The 16,398-nt window shown below is 36.6% G+C and overlaps 1 non-coding gene and 1 pseudogene across 1 annotated transcript; one reads left to right on the plus strand and one right to left on the minus strand.

The window, feature by feature from the left end:
• Window positions 1-7,982: 7,982 nt before the first annotated feature.
• LOC144457629 (Purkinje cell protein 2 homolog pseudogene) lies at window positions 7,983-8,575 on the minus strand (annotated as a pseudogene).
• A 5,192-nt stretch (window positions 8,576-13,767) lies between these two features.
• On the plus strand, window positions 13,768-13,874 carry LOC144458005 (U6 spliceosomal RNA). The gene has a single exon (XR_013487569.1). It is a non-coding gene; the product is annotated as a U6 spliceosomal RNA (small nuclear RNA).
• The last annotated feature ends 2,524 nt before the right edge of the window (window positions 13,875-16,398 follow it).

Below are 16,398 nucleotides of genomic sequence, written 5' to 3' on the forward strand. Positions count from 1 at the left end.
AAAGAAAGAAAGAAAGTTAAAAAATAGTATGCTTCACCCTGTATTCAGACAACATCAGTTCTTTCTCTGGAGGTAGATAGTATTTTTCATCAGGAGTCCTTTGGGATTATCTTGGATCATTGTATTGCTGAGAATAGCTAAGTCATTCACAATTCATCATGCAATATCACTGTGTACAATGTTCTCCTGATTCTGTTCACTTTACTTTGTATCATTTCATGTATGTATTTTCAAATTTTTCTGAAATCATCCTGCCTGTCATTTCTTATAGTGCAATAACATTCCATTACAGTCACATACCACAACTTGTTCAGCCACTCCCCAATTGATGAGCATCCTCTCAATTTATAATTCTTCTCTTTAAGATACAGACCTAGCAATGGTATTGCTGGATGAAAGAGTATGCACAGTTTTACAGCCCCTTGTGCATGGTTCTAAATTGCTCTCCAGAATGGTTGGATTAGTTCACAACTCGATCAGCAATGCATTAGTGCCCCAGTTTTCCCGCATCTGCTTCAACATTTATCATTTTCCTTTTCTGTCATATTAGCCAATCTGATAGATGTGAGGTAGAACCTCAGAGTTGTTTTAATTTATGTTTCTCTAATCAATAGTGATGTAGAGCATTTTTTATATGACTATAGATAGCTTTGATTTCTTTGTCTGAAAACTGCCTGTTCATATCCTTTGATCATTTATCAATTGGAGAATGACTTGCATTCTTATAAATTTGACTCAGTTCTGTATATATTTAAGAAATGAGGCCTTTATCAGAGATACTTGCTGTAAATTCCCCTGCCCTCAATTTTCTGCTTCCCTTCTAATTTTGGTTGCATTGGTTTTGCTTGTATAAGACCTTTTTAATTTAATATAATCAAAATTATCCATTTTACATTTCATAATGCTCTCTACATCCTGTTTGGTACTTCATTCGTCCCTTGTTCATAGATCTGACAAGTAGACTATGCTGTGCTCTTTGAATTTACCTGTGGTATCAGCCTTTATGTATAACTCATGTACCATTTTGACCTGATCTTACTATGTGAGATGTTGATCTTTACGTAGTTTCTGCCATGGTATTTTCCCAGCAGTTTTTGTCAAGTAATGAGTTCTTGTCCCATGGATCTTTGGGTTCATCTTGGCAGGTAGACTCCCAAGTATTTTATATTGTCTACAGTTATTTTAAGTGGAATTTCTCTTTCTTTCTGCTGTTCTTTCTTGCTGTTGGACTTTGTTGGTAATAAGTATATAGAAATGCTGATGGTTTATGTGTGTTTGTTTTGTATCCTGCAACTTTGCTGAAGTTATTAGTTATTTCAACTAGCTTTTTAGTTGATTCTTTAGGATTCTGTAAGTATACCATCATATCATCTGCAAAGAGTTATAGTTTTGTTTCCTCATTGCCTATTCTAATTCCTTCAGTTTCTTTTTTTTCCCTTTTATTGTTATAGTTAGCATTTCTAGTACAATATTGAGTAATAGTGGTGATAATGGGCATTTTGTATCACCCCTGATTTTACTGGGAAGGCTTCTAGCTTATCCCCGTTGCAGATAATACTTGCTGGCAATTTTAGATAAATTTAGATTTAATGTAATAAATTTGATTTAATAATAATAAATTTAATTTAAATATTATTCAAAATATTTAATTTAATTATTTAAAATATTAAATTTAATAAATTTAATGTAATGATTATGATTTAAAATGTTAAATCAAATTTAGTAAATTTAGATAAATTAATTAGATAAATAAAAGTTTAATAAAAATATTATCATTTTAAGGTAAGCTCTATTCCTACCCTGTCTAGTATTTTTAATAAGAATGTATGTTATATCTCATCAAAGGCTTTTTCTGCATTTATTGAGATAATCATGTGATTTCTATTAGTTTTGTTATTGATATGGTCAATATGCTGATATTTTTCCTAATACTGAATTAGACCTACATTCCTGGCATACATCTCACCCAGTCATAATATATGATCTTTGTGATATAATTAGTGTAATCTCCTTGCTAGTATTTTATTTAGTATTTTTACGTCAATATTCATTAGGGAAATTGGGCTATCATCTCCTTTTTTTCTATTTTTATCTTCTCACTTTAGGTATTAGCACCACATTTGTGTCCTAAAAAGAATTTGGTAAGACACCTACATGAACTCCTTAAGGGAAAAAAAATGCTCAGGGCCAAATGGACTCCTTCTTTGACTGTTTTTCCAAATAGTTTATATAGTGTTGGGATCAATTGTTCTTTAAATGTTTGGTAGAATTTACTTGTGAATTCATTTGGCCCTGAGCATTTTTTCCTTATGGAGTTCATTGATAGTTTGTTCAATTTCTTTTTCTAAAATTGTTTTTTTTTTTAAGTATTCTATTTCCTCTTCTGTTAATCTGGGCAGTTTATATTTCTGTAAATATTCATCCACTTAATTTAGATTGCCAGATTTATTGGCATATAATTGGGCAATATAGCTCCTAATAATTATTTTAATTTCCTCCTCATTGATGGTGAATTGACCCTTTTCATTTTTGATAGTGGTAATTTGGTTTTCTTCTTTCCTTTTTTTAATCAAGTTAATCAATGGTAAGCTATTTTGTTGGTTTTTTCCCCCCATAAAACCAGCTTGTAGTTTCATTTATTAGTTCCATGGTTTTCTTACTTTCAATTTTATTCATCTCTTCTTTGATTTTCAGGATTTCCGATTTAGTGGTTAATTGGGGTTTTTTAATTTATTCTTTTTATTAGTTTATTATTATTTATATTATTATTTATTTTACTTCATTTATTTTATTATATTTATTTATAATAATTATTTATTATTTTTATTTTTATTAGTTTTTTTTAAAGTCAAATTACCAATTAATTGACCTGTTCTTTAATTATTTTTTTTTAATGTAAGTGTTTAGAGTATGCATTTTTCCCTAAGTATTTCTTTGGCTGCATCCCATAAATTTTGGTATGTTGTCTCATAGTTGGTATTGTCTTTAATGAAATTATTGTTTCTATGATTTGTTCTTTGACCCACTTATTCTTTAGAATTAGATTATTTAGTTTCCAATTAATTTATAATCTATCTTTCTATGGCCCTTTATTGAATGTAAATTTTATTGTATTATGATCTAAAAAGGATGCATTTAATTTTTTCTGCTTTTCTGCATTTGTTTGTGAGGTTGTTATGCCTTAATACAGTCAGTTTTTACGTAGGTTCCATGTACTGCTGAGAAAAAGGTATATTCCTTTCTAGTCCCCATTCAGTTTTCTCCAGAAATCTGTATCTAACTTTTTTAGAATTCTATTCACCTCCTTAACTTTTTGCTTATATATTTTGTGGTTAGAGGGGAAAGTTGAGGCGCCTCACTGGGATAGTTTTCTTGTCTGTTTCCTCCTGTAACTCGTTTATTTAACTTCTTAAGAAATTTAGATGTTGTACCATTTGGTGCATATATGTTTAGTTTTGATATTACTTCATTATCTATGGTACCTTTTAGCAAGATATAGTTTCCTTCCTTGTCTCTTTTATTTAGATCTATTTTTGCTTTTTCTTTGTCTGAGATCATAATTGCTACCCCTGCTTTTTTTTTTTTTGCTTCAGTTGAAGCATCATAGATTCTTCTCCAGTGCCTTATTTTTACTCTGTGTTTGTCTTTGTGCTTCAAATGTGTTTCTTATAAACTGTATATTGTTAGATTCTGGTTTTTAATCCATTCTGCTCTCAACTTGTGTTGTAGGGTGAGTCCATACCATTCACATTTACAGTTCTGATAACTAACTGTGTATTTCTCTTCATCCTATTTTCCACTGTTTATCCTTCTCTCTTTCTCTCACCTCTTACCCTTTTCCTCCTCACAGGTGTTTTACTTCTGGTTACTGCCTCCCCCAACTTGCTCTTGCTTCTATCAGTCCTTTCCTCTTCTCTTATCTCCATCCCTTTTTTCTCTTCTATTGGGTAGGATAGATTTCCATATCCAACTAAGTGTGTATGTTATTCCCTTTTTGAGCAATTCTGTTGTAAGGTTCAAACGTTGCTTGCCATGCCTCCCTCCATCTTCCCCTCCTTTGTAATAGCTAGGCATGAAAGACCTATTCATATCTCTTTTATGTGAGATCATAAAATTTATTCCATTTCCCACTCTATCCCTCCCTTCCTTTTCCCAGTACAATCATCTTGCTTATCCCTTAAATTTGTTTTGTTTTTTGGATATCATTCCATCATAAGCACCCCATATCTGCACTTTCTGTCTATGTATACTCCTTCCAATGGCCCTGATTGTGATAAAGTTCTTAAGAGTCATCTTGCTATGTAGGAATATAAACAGTTTAACCTTATTAAATCTCTTATGTTTTATGTTTCTTGTTTCCATTTATATATATATATATATATATTTCTCTTAAGTCTTGTATTTGAAGATACTTTTTTCAGGTCTGGTCTTTTAATTAGGAATGCTTGAAAGTCCTCTATTTCGTTAAATATCCATTTCCCCCCTGAAGGATTACACTGCCTTTGCTGAGCAGGTGATTCTTGATTATCATCCTAACTCCTTTGTCTTCCAGAATATCGTTATTGCAAGTCCTCCAGTTCTTTAATGTAGAAGGTGGTGAATCCTGTGTAATCCTGGCTGTAGCTCCACAGTGTTTGAATTGTTTCTTTTTGGCTGCTTGCAATATTTTCTCCTTGATCTGGGAGTTCTGGAATTTGGCTATAATGTTCCTGGGAGTTTTCATTTTGGGATTTCTTTCAGGTGGTGATTGGTAGATTCTCTTCATTTCTATTTTGATACTTTTTTGAAAGATGCTGTCCAGGCTCTTTTTGATCATTGCTTTCATGTAGTACAATAATTCTTAGATTATCTCTCCTGGATCTATTTTCCAGGTCAGTTGTATTTCCAATGAGAGATTTCACATTTTCTTCTCTTTTTCTATTCTTTTGATTTTCTTTTATCATTTCTTGATGTCTCATGGAGTCATGTGCTTCCACTTGCCCAATTCTAATTTATAAGGAATTATTTTCTTCAGTGAGCTTTTGTTGCTCCTTTTTCATTTGTCCAATTTATGTTTTAAGGAGTTATTTTCTTTGATGAATTTTTAAAATATATTTTCCCATTTTTTGTGTTTCTTTAACCAAGCTGTTGACTCTGTTTTCATAATTCTCTTGCATTACTTTCATTTCTTTTCCCATTTTTTCTTCTGCTTCTCTTATTTGCTTTTTAAAACCCTTTTTAAGCTCTTCCAGGAGTTCTTTTTTGGGCCTGAGACAAATTTATATTTTTCTTTGAGGCCATTTTGTAGCCATTTTGACACTGTTCCTCTCTGTCACCATTGTAACTTTCTATAGTCAAGTTCTTTTTTCTTTTTTTTTTTCTTATTTTTTTTCTGCCTATTTCATGATTTTGTACTTTTATATTACAATTCAGCTCTGCTCCTGCTCCTTCTCAAGTTTCTTGTGCCAGGGCTTGGGCCTTGCTGTTAGCTTTCACAGGGCCTCATGGCCTATCTGCTGGCTTGTGCTGGAGGGAGGAGGCTTTCTGCTGGCTGGTGATGGTGTACTGGGCCTCCCTGTTATCCTCTCTTGAGGGTCTCACTGCTGGCTGGCCCACAGAGCAGGGTCTTGTTGCCTGGATGGAGTCTTGCTTCTGGCTGGCTCTGGGGTTCTTGCTACTGGTCAGTAATGGGGGGGGGCTCACTGGTGGCCTACATGGGTTGGGGTGGGGGTAGGGGGAGTGTCAGGCCTTGCTGTGCTGCTGGTCTGGGACTGCTGGCTTACCTTTGGAACTTCTGATTTGCATAGGTGTGGAACCTCACTGGTGGATTGCTCAAGAGCTCAGAGCCTTGTTGAAGGCTCCCTGGGGTGTAACCTGTTGATGCTGCTTGTTTTCCAGTTTCCCCTCCCACCTTTTTTGCTGTGTTGGTAAGTTGCTTCTCTGATCATAAATTGATTCTGAAGAATTTTTCAAGGTTGTTTGGAGGGGAATTTGGGAGGACTCCAGGGAGTTCCTTCCTCACTTTGCCATCTTGGCACCAGAAGACCTCAAAACATAATTTTCATATTTATTTGGTGACAGTATGGGATACCCTCATTTTAGAGGCAAGATGAAAAAATCACTTTATTTGGAATCAGAATACATGAGTTCAAATCCTACCTCAGTTTAGACAAGTGATTTAGTTTTCCTATGTCTTGTTTTCTTCATCTATAAGATGAGAGATTTGGACTTCTAGCTCTTAATTCTGTGAATCTGATTCTACCCAGGAGTGTTCTGGGGGCTTAATTTAGATATGTTCTTTTGTGCATTTGGTGGTGATGGTAGTGGTAGTGTTGTGGCATATGTGTGTATGTGTTTATTAGTGTGTGTTGGGGAGAAGAGGGGATAAGAAGAAGGCTATGAAGTTGCTTCCAAGTCCCTGAAATATATGAATTTAAATGCTTCTGATTGGGAGTGATGGACATTTTAATGCTTGGAGAGGCAACACTTAGGTTATATAGGATTCTTCCTCAACTAAGGGAATGATAATAATCCAACCTAGCCTCATTCCATAGCAGAAGAAAGCATAGAGAGATCTGAATGTATAAGGTTTTTGTTTGTTTCTTTGTTTGTTTTAGGCATTGGGATTAAGTGACTAGCTCAGGGTCACACAGCTAGTAAGTGTTAAGTGTTTGGTTTGAGGCTGGGTTTGGGCTCAGGTCCTCCTGATTTCAGGGCTGGTGCTCTATCCACTGCACCACCTAGCTGCCCCTGTATGATATTTCACAGTAGCATATAGACTCTTTTTCCCAAGCATTTTCTTAAGATAACTGTTACTAAAAAAGCCGTAGAGTATCATATTACTACTTTTGCTACAAAGCTTAGCACAATACTGTGAAAAAAGGCCATCAAGAGACACAGGCAATAGTAGCTTTGGGAAAAACCATATTCTTATATGTTTGATTAATGTTATACATTTTTATAGAATCACAGATGCTGAGTTGGATGAGATAGTATGCAGCTAGCTGGCTCAGCTCTGGATTTATGAGTCTATGATCTCCTGCTACTTACAAGGCATGTCCATGGGTACTTCAAACTGAACATATTCAATAATGAACTATTTTCTCTTAAACACACTATCTGACTTTACTTATGATACTTATGATACTTATAGCATAACTATTCACTCAGTCACCCATAACCATTCATTCAGTTAACCTTGTGGTTACCTTTGACTCTTTCCTCTTCCTAACTATTCATAGTCAGTTATAAAAACCCATTAACTTCATTTATATAATAACATTCACACCCATCCCCTCCTCTCTTTTTCTGCAGCCACCACCCAGATACAGACTCTCGCTATCATGCACCTACCTCCCAGGGTTGTTGTAAGAATCAAAAAATAATATTTCTAAGGCACATAGCATAGTGCTTGCAGAAAGATAGAAAGTACTATTATAAATGCTAGATATTGCTATTGTTATTATAGGCCATCTTGTCCATTCAACCACAAAAGAATAAGAATCCCCTTTGTAACACAGCCCCCTTGCCCGAACAAATAGTAATCCAGCCTCTACTTGAAGACAACCAAGAAGGGAGATCTCACTAACTCCAGAAGCAGCACATTCAACTTTGAATAGCTCTAATTGTTAGAAGGTTATTTCTAACATAAAGCCTAAATCTGTCTTCTGTAATTACCACCTTTTTCCTCCTTGTTACATCCTCTGAGGCCAAGCAAGACTATTACTCCTCTCATTGTCCCTCCTAATGGAGCCCATGTAGCCTGTGCTATCACTATCACCTTGGATGTTCAGAATGGGTTTGCGATTCATCAAAACTCCTAGATCTTTTTCACAAGATCTGTTTCTAGCCACACCCTGTATTTGTGAAGTTAATTTTTTGAACCTGTTACCTTTCAGGCTTCGGCTTTATGATCCTGTGTCCAAAATCAAACAGCTAATTTCAGAAATAGTACTCAAATCTGTTTTCTAAGTCCTCAAAGCCTTGGACTCTTTTTTTTTCCTTCAGTTTATGTGAAAGCCTTTTATTTGGTGATGGGGACTGGTAGAGTGTGGAAACCAAGTCAGGCCCAAGTCCTCAGGGGCTTGGGGATGGGGGCCGCTGTTCCTTTGGAAGCCGAAGGCAGAGGGGTCTTAAGGAACCAAGAGGGGATGGTGGCTGTGATTCCCAGTTCCTTGCTCCATGTCATCTGTAGGGGCCACAGACTGGAAGCCAGGCAGGTGGTTGATGCTGAAATGTTGGTCATCCAGATGATGTTCCTGGGTTTTGGCCACCATGTCCATCAGGTTGTCCATTTCCAGAGAAGCAATGGGCTAGGGCTGGGGCTGAGGCTATGGCTACTCTTGTTGGGAGGCCCCTGGCCTGGTTCAGTCTGCAGGGGGCAGCACTGCTTCTCGATCTGAGCACCCTGCATGTGAAGAATCCATCCTTCTCTGGGGTCCCTGCCTGGGTCAGCAGGGTCTAGAAGTAGGCATAATGAAAGTTCCAGGTAGGGTCTCCTAGACAACTGGGTTGGGGGCAGTGCTGCATAGAGAGAGGCCAAGTGGGAGAGAGCACGGAGAAGGCAGAAACCGAGCCCACAGCATTGGGAATACATCCTTTCTGGATAGCTAGGGATCAGGCCTTTCCCACAAAGAGCCTTTTTGTTGTGTGAGGACCTTTGGGAGTCAGGGCATCCTCCCTTGCTTCATGGCTCCCCACTTTCACCACCCAAACAGTGTCTCGTCTGTCCAAACCTGTCCAAAGATGTACCTTGGATTCTTTGGAAAAAAAAAAAGGCTGCTTCTGTCCTAATCGGACAAGGAGTCATGGAGACAAAGTAATTATCAGGGAATGGCTAAATTTTATAGACTTACTGAGTTTTAGCTGGAGGACTAACTTATCACTAGTTTGTCATCGACTGCTTAATTTGAAGACTAAGTAGCAGTTAATCAATTTGAAATTTATAAAACACTATGTGCCAAGCACTGTGTTAAAAACAGGGGATACAAAGAAAGAGCTAACAGTTCCTGCACTGGAGGAGCTTACATTCTAATGGAGGAAACAATGTCTAAATTTATAGGTAATGGGCAAAAGGAAGCCTTGGAACGGTGGAGCTCAGCTTTGCAGCAGCCCGTGAGGCAGTAATGCCAGGGGTGGAGCACTCTAGTCTAGATTGAATGGATTTAACTCTTTTATGCAAATTATTTATCATTCTCATACTGCCTCAAGATTATATTTGTTTTGGTCTAGGGTAAGTGGTGGATGTTTGAAGTCCCTAACAAGCCAACCCTGATTACTACAAGGCTGCTCAATTGGAAGAGATGTTTTTTTTTCTAGTTTAAATTTTTTATTTTTATTTTTAGTTCCAAATTCTTTCCCTCCCTCTACTCCCTGACCCATTGAGAAGGCAAGAAATATAATACCCATTATATGTATAAAGTCATGTAAAACATTTCAACATTAGCCAGATTGTGAAAAAAAAATCCTTGAAAAATAAAGGAAAAAAATGTGCTTAAATCTGCACTCTCTATCTAGATACATTTCTCTAGATAGCATTTTCTTTGAGTTGGAAGAGATGTTTTTGAAGGAGCACAAATGCCATCTAACAGTGACTTTGTAGGTATAAAGAGACCTGTCTAAGTCATAGAGTTAAGAAAGAAGTGGCTTTACTGCATTATGATCTTGCAATCAGGATTCTGTACCCACCCCTTTATTGAAAGTGCTCTCTCTGAGGTCACTGATTGCCTGCTAATTAACTATCACTTCTACACAGATGACTCCCATATTTATACCTCTTATACTTCATATATTGCATCAAAGCCCTTCACAACCTAGTCTTCAACCCTCACCTCTTTCTAGCCTAATTACACCTTACTCCCTGACATATACTCTTTGATCCAGTAACACTGACCTTCTAGCTGTTCCAGAACAAGACACTTCATATCCCAGCTCCGGGCATTTTCTCTGCTGTGTCCCATGCCTGGAAGGCTCTTACCTCTTCCACTCCATCTACAGACTTCCCTGGCTTCCTTTAAATTCCAAACTAAAATCCTATCTTTTACTGGAAGCTTCCCTCAATCCCTCTTAATTCTAGTGTCTTCCCTTCACTAATCATGTCCTATTTATCCTGAATATGTCTTGCATTGCTTATATTTGTTAGAATGTTGTTACCCCTGTTAGATTGTAAGCTCCTTGGGTATAGGGACTGTCTTTTGCTTCCTTTGGCATCCCCGGTGCTTAGTAGGATCCTGGCACATAGTAGGATCTATTTTCCCTTTTCTTTTCCTTTTTTTTTTTTTTAGGCAGTTGGGGTTAAGTGACTTGCCCAGGGTCACAGAGCTAGTAAGTGTCATGTGTTTGGTCTGAGGCTGGATTTGAACTCAGGTCCTCCTGACTTCAGGGCCAGTGCTCTGTACACTGCACCACCTAGCTGCCCCGATAGTGGGCTCTTAATAAATGCTTACTGATTTATGGAGTGATTGATCAATCTATCCTCAGTGTTCCAGACCCACAGTGTACTGCAATGAAAAAGCATACTTATTCTGTGTTCAGAAGATCTGCGTTCAAATCCTGCCTTTGATGCTTAATTCCTGGATGACCTGGAGGAAAAATTATTTTAACTCCCTAGATTTCAATGTCTTCAACTGTATAATGAGGGGGTTGGCTTCTAAGTCCCTTCCAGCTCTAGATATATGATCTCCTGCCACCTGCAAGACATGTCCATGGGCACTTCAAACTGAACTCTTCTCCTAAACATACTATTCTTATTCTGCTATTAATATCTTTAGTATAACCATTCATTCAGTCACCTAAGTTCCTTTACCTTGTGGTTATCTTTGTCTTTCTTTTCTTTAGTTATAAAAATCTTATTAACTTCACTTGTATGATAATGTTCACATCTGTCCTCTCCTGTATTTTTCTGCAGCCACCATACAAATAAAGACTCTCATTATTTACTAGGACTCTTGTAATAGCCTCATTATCTTCTGTCCTGCCCTACCATTTCCTCCCAATACATACTTCATATCCCTGCCAGAATAATCTTTCTTATGCCTAGATACATCCTTAGCTCAAAAATTTCCATTGGTTCCTGTTGCCTGCTAAGTAAAATTCAAATTTATAGCGTATAATAAATATAGAGCTAAACCTCAAAGATCATCTATAACAACCCTTTTATATTAAAGATGAGGAGACTGAAGCAGAGGGTAGTTGTCACTTACACAAAGTCACACAAGTATTAAGTGTTATACTTAGGGTTTGAACCCAAGGCTTCTGATTCCAGAGCCAGTGTTCTTTTTACTATCTTTGGTGAGTGGATAAGGTATGTAAAAGGTTCATAAATGAAAAGGTACCCCCACCCCCAGTTACAAATTATTTCTACCTCTCCAGATCTGTCAAAGTGTTTGTAATTCTTTATTCTATCTTATATTGTACTTGTACCAAACCCCTATTACATATAGTAGGTACTTAATAAAATCTTTTGAATTAAGGGGTGTGTGTGTGTGTGTGTGTGTGTGTGTGTGTGTGTGTGTGTGTGTGTGTGTGTATGTGTTTTGCAAGTTCTTCAGAGTGAGAGAGCTATGCATACCAGATTATGTGATGAGGATAGGGAGAGAATTCCAGAAACAATGGGTAGGGGTTGAAGTTGGCAATAGAGATTCTTATAGAGTCTCTGAAGGTTTCTTGCTTTAAATTTCCTGATGGAGCTCCTAAGTTTATTATTCTATAGTTAACAAAATACTAATCCTTTTCAAGGGTTAAGGCATGTTGTTATTCAATACAAAGCTCTGAGTCCAAAATGGGGCTTTTTTCCCCAAGCATCTCCTCAATAGAAGTGAGAATTAGATAAAGCTTACTGTTTGAGAGCATATGTTGTCTCCATTTGGTCCTGCATATTTGGATGATGATTTTTATGCTCCTAATATTATATTTTCACATTATATAAAATGAGCCAGTATCTCAATTGCTCAAAAATATTTATTTTAAAACAAATGGGAATGTTTATTGCAGATAATTATACCCTTTCAGAAAGTGTAATTCTTTTAACTTTAAAACTTTAATGCTTTAAAATAAGTAATGTTAACCTGCTGGGTTCATTTTGCCTGCAAACTAAATTGGCAGTGTTATTGGTTTCTAAATCATCATACCCTCCCACTCTACTCACCCCAAAGAAGGTAAATAAAGTCTCTTAATTCAGTGAATGGCTAAAAAAAAAATTAGTGCTGAATCACTAATATTTGTGGCTCGTTGGAGAGGGTAGCTAATTGAGGAAACTGCATATTTTGTAACTGTTCTAACCAGCATTCCTTCTCACATTGGATCACCAGAAAAGCTACTCTGAATTCAAATCTTTTGAGGTTCGGTGTGTCCTCAAAACCACAGCATATGAACTGCCATTACTGTCTGTATTTTTACCAGCTATCCAGAAAATACATGAGTTTAAAATAAATGATAGTCAAGCAGCATAGCAAATAAAGTGATGATAAAACAATCCCTTTATTTCGCATGAGTATACTTTCTCATAGGTTACTATACCACTAGTTTGTGTGCATAGGTGGGGAGTGGAAAAGGGAGAGGGGAGTATACACACAGAGAATATGTGTGACCAAGTAACAGATATTTAGATCACAAATGTGGCCTGGGAATGTGCATAAAGAGGTACATCATCAATCACCAAGCATGTACTGTCTTCTTTGTGGCAGGCACTGTGCCAAGCGCTTTACAAATATCCCATTTGATCCTTACCCTTACCCTGTGAAATAGGTGTTGTTATTATCACCATTTTATATTTTCAGATTAATTCTTTTCTTTGGAAAGCTAGTATATGATTCCAGACAGCTGTCTGACTTTAGAGTTACACATTTATTATAACTATAATTTAACTCTATGAGGATCCTGTGTCCACACAAATCCAATTCAAGGGACTAAAAAGCAAAAACAAAAACAAACAAAAAACATGTCAGTACAACAAGAGCTGTGTAGAGACTTGTTGGGAGTAGGTAGTGTAAATTCAATCTGCTCTGCTCCCCACATCTTCTTTGACTGGCATGCAAATGGGGTTGAGTAAGGGACAAAAAAGATGTTGAAAAAAAATCTTCTACCTTCTGGAACCACATTCCTTCCCCCACTTTTTATCTATCTGTCTGTCTGTTTGTCTATCTATCTATTATATTTTTACATAGTTGTCACTAACAAAATAAACCCAGTTTTTGTACTGTATTCCAACCAGCGTAGAATTTTGCTCTCTCCTCATGTGACAAATATGTATAATGTATTTATTAAATACATCTTTACATTTTAAAAAATATTCCTCAACCAAAAAGCAGCACTGTTTGGATAATGGGTTCTAAAAATGATCAGGCTATTACTCTGTTACAGTTCTGGTATACACTCTATGTATGGTCATTTTAATTTCTGTCATAAAATCCGATTAGTCAGCAAAAAGAAATTATGATTCTAGAACACATAAAGAACAGTTCACAAAAAATAAAGCTGAACTATCAGTTAATACACATTGAGTTGCCATATAAGGCTTACTATTTGTGTGACATCCCTCTGCAAACTTTTAGAATAATCTAAACCTAGAAATAGACTGGACAAAAATCTAATCCCTGCTCTCCTAATTGCTAAAATTAAATTCCACTTCTAGAGAAAAGAATCTAGAGTGCTTACTTCCTTAATTTTGCCTTTTTCATAGGCACAGGATCAAATCACAAAATCACAGAATTTCAGGCTTAAAACTTTATTATTACTGTTGTATGTGCCATTATCCTTCTAGTTACCCAGTTTAGCAATATGAATATCATCATGCTCACTTTGGCAGCACATATACTAAAACTGAAACAATACAGAGAAGATTAGCATGGCCCCTACACAAAGATGACATGCAAATCCATGAAACAATCCATATTTTTATAATTTTGATTACGTTAAATTGAAAAGTTTTCACACAAACAAAATCAGTGTAACCAAGATTATAAGGGAAGCAGAAAGCTGAGAAACAGCCAGTGTCTCTGACAGAGACTTCATTTCTAAGATATATAGAGAACTGAGTCAAATTTATAAGAATACAAGTCATTCCCCAATTGATAAATGGCCAAAGGATATGAACAGGCAGTATTCAGAGGAAGAAATTAAGTCTATCTATAGTCATATGAAAAAATACTCTAAATCACTATTGATTAGAGAAATGCAAATCAAAATAATTCTGAGGTACCACATCATACCTACCAGATTGGCTAACATGACAAAACAGGAAAATGATAAATGTTGGAGAAGATGTGGAGAAATTGAAACACTAATGCATTGTTGGTGGAGTTATGAACTGATCCAGCCATTCTGGAGAACGATTTGGAACTATGCCCAAAGGGCTATAAAATTGTACATCCCCTTTGACCCAGCAATACCACTTGTAGGTATTCTATCTCAAAGAGATCATAAAAAGGGAGAAGGACCCACATATACAAAAAAATTTATAGCAGCTCTTTTTGTGGCAGCAAAGAATTGGAAATTGAGGGGGTGTCCATCAATTGAGGAATAGCCGAACACATTGTGGTATGTGAATGTAATGGAATACTATTGCACTACAAGAAATGATGAACAGGTGGACTTTAGAAAAACCTGGAAAGACTTATATGAACTGATGCTGAGTGAAATGAACAGAACCAGAAGAACATTGTACACAGTGACACCATGTGATGACTGACTTTGATAGACTTAGCTGTTCTCAGCAATGCGAGGATCTAAGACAACTCCAAAAGATTCAGGATGCAAAATGCTATCCACATTCAGAGAAAGAATTTTGGAGTCTGAGTGCAGGTGGAAGAATACTGTTTGCTCTCTTTTCCTTTTGTTGTTTTGTTTTGTTTCTTCTTTCTTGTGGTTCCTCCTATTAGTTCTAATTCTTCTTTATGTCATGAGTAATGTGAAAATATGTTTAATATGAACTTATAAGTAGAGTCTGTATCATATTGCACACTGTCTTGGGGAGGGAGAAGGAGAAGGAGGGAGAGAAAATGTATAACTCAAAATCTCTTGGAAGTGAATGTTGAAAACTAAAAATAAATAAATTAATTATATAAAAACGTAGCTTTCACCATGTATATGCTCCTAAGAAATAGATAGTTGGTTTTTTCCAATATCAACATCATCCTTGGCTCTTTATTCTCTCTACATATTCAGTTAGTTTTGTGGTTTCTAACTATACAACATCTCTCAAATGCATTTCCTTTTATCTATTCACAAAAGTCCCCATCTTAGTCCCAGTGCTGATTATCTTCTAATAGCCTTCTAACTGGTTTCCATGTACCGTGTCTGTCTCTAATCCAATAGACTATCCACATAGCTATCAAAGTTACGGTTTTATATTGTAGGTCTGACCACAGCACATCCCACCTCCCCTATTCAATAAACTGTACTGGTTGCCTATTATTTTTAGGATCAAATATAAACTCCTCTGTTTAACATTTCAAGCTCTTCTCTCTCATTCCACTTCTTATGCATCACCTACTCCTCCCACATTCGTTGATTTTGCTATTTCTTGCACACAACATTCCATCTCCTATCTCTGTGTCTTTGCACTGGCTGTCTTCTGCCTAGAGAGCTCTCTCTTTCCTTGTCTCCATCTCTTAGTATCCTTGTGTTTCTTCAGCACAATTCAAATGCCATCTTCTTCATAAGATCTTTTCTGATCTCCCCAGCCAATAGTGCTTACCTCCTACGAGTAGCATCCCAGGAATTCTGAAGTTATTTAAGGGACTTTACTGCTATATACAATGCATCAGACCCTTACTTTTGAAAGCCCTGTTTGAACCTCAGCCTTCAGACTGCAGTAGTAGAAGCATAAATAGAAGGAAAGTAGAAAATGGAACCAGAGAGACCATGAGTAAACAAGAAAAGATGAACAAGTGTTAGAGGAAAGTACACAGCAAAAACGATCTGCATGTAAATTATATCTACCTGATACCTCCTTGCTGCCAAATCCAATATATACAGTAATAATAGAATGAGGAAAGTAAGCGTTCTTTGCCATTCTTCTAATCCAAATAGGAACTCTTTCTGGGTAAATGCATGATCTAGAGCTTTAAGAAGGTTTTTAAAATCACAACTCCAAAAATTCTATGTAGATTTTTTAAAAAAGCCTTAACATCAGCTTTTTTCCCCCCATGATTGCTTCATGCGTGCTCTTACCATTTTTTTTTCTTTGTGAGGCAATGAGGTGAAATGATTTGCCCAGGGTCACAAAGCTAGTAAGTGTCAAGTGTCTGAGGCTAGATTTGAACTCAGGCCTTCCTAAATCCAGGGCCAGTGCTCTATCCACCACGCCATCTTGCTGCCACTGTGCTCTTACCTTTAAACTACTTGTGACCCAGTGCTGACCTTTGTACCCTTAAGGACACAAAAGGATGTTGCCATTGACATCTTTGGAAAATAAGTACT

Source organism: Phascolarctos cinereus, unplaced genomic scaffold, assembly GCF_003287225.1.
Source record: "Phascolarctos cinereus isolate Bilbo 61053 unplaced genomic scaffold, phaCin_HiC Scaffold_5;HRSCAF=322, whole genome shotgun sequence".
Classification (NCBI taxonomy): Eukaryota; Metazoa; Chordata; class Mammalia; order Diprotodontia; family Phascolarctidae; genus Phascolarctos; species Phascolarctos cinereus.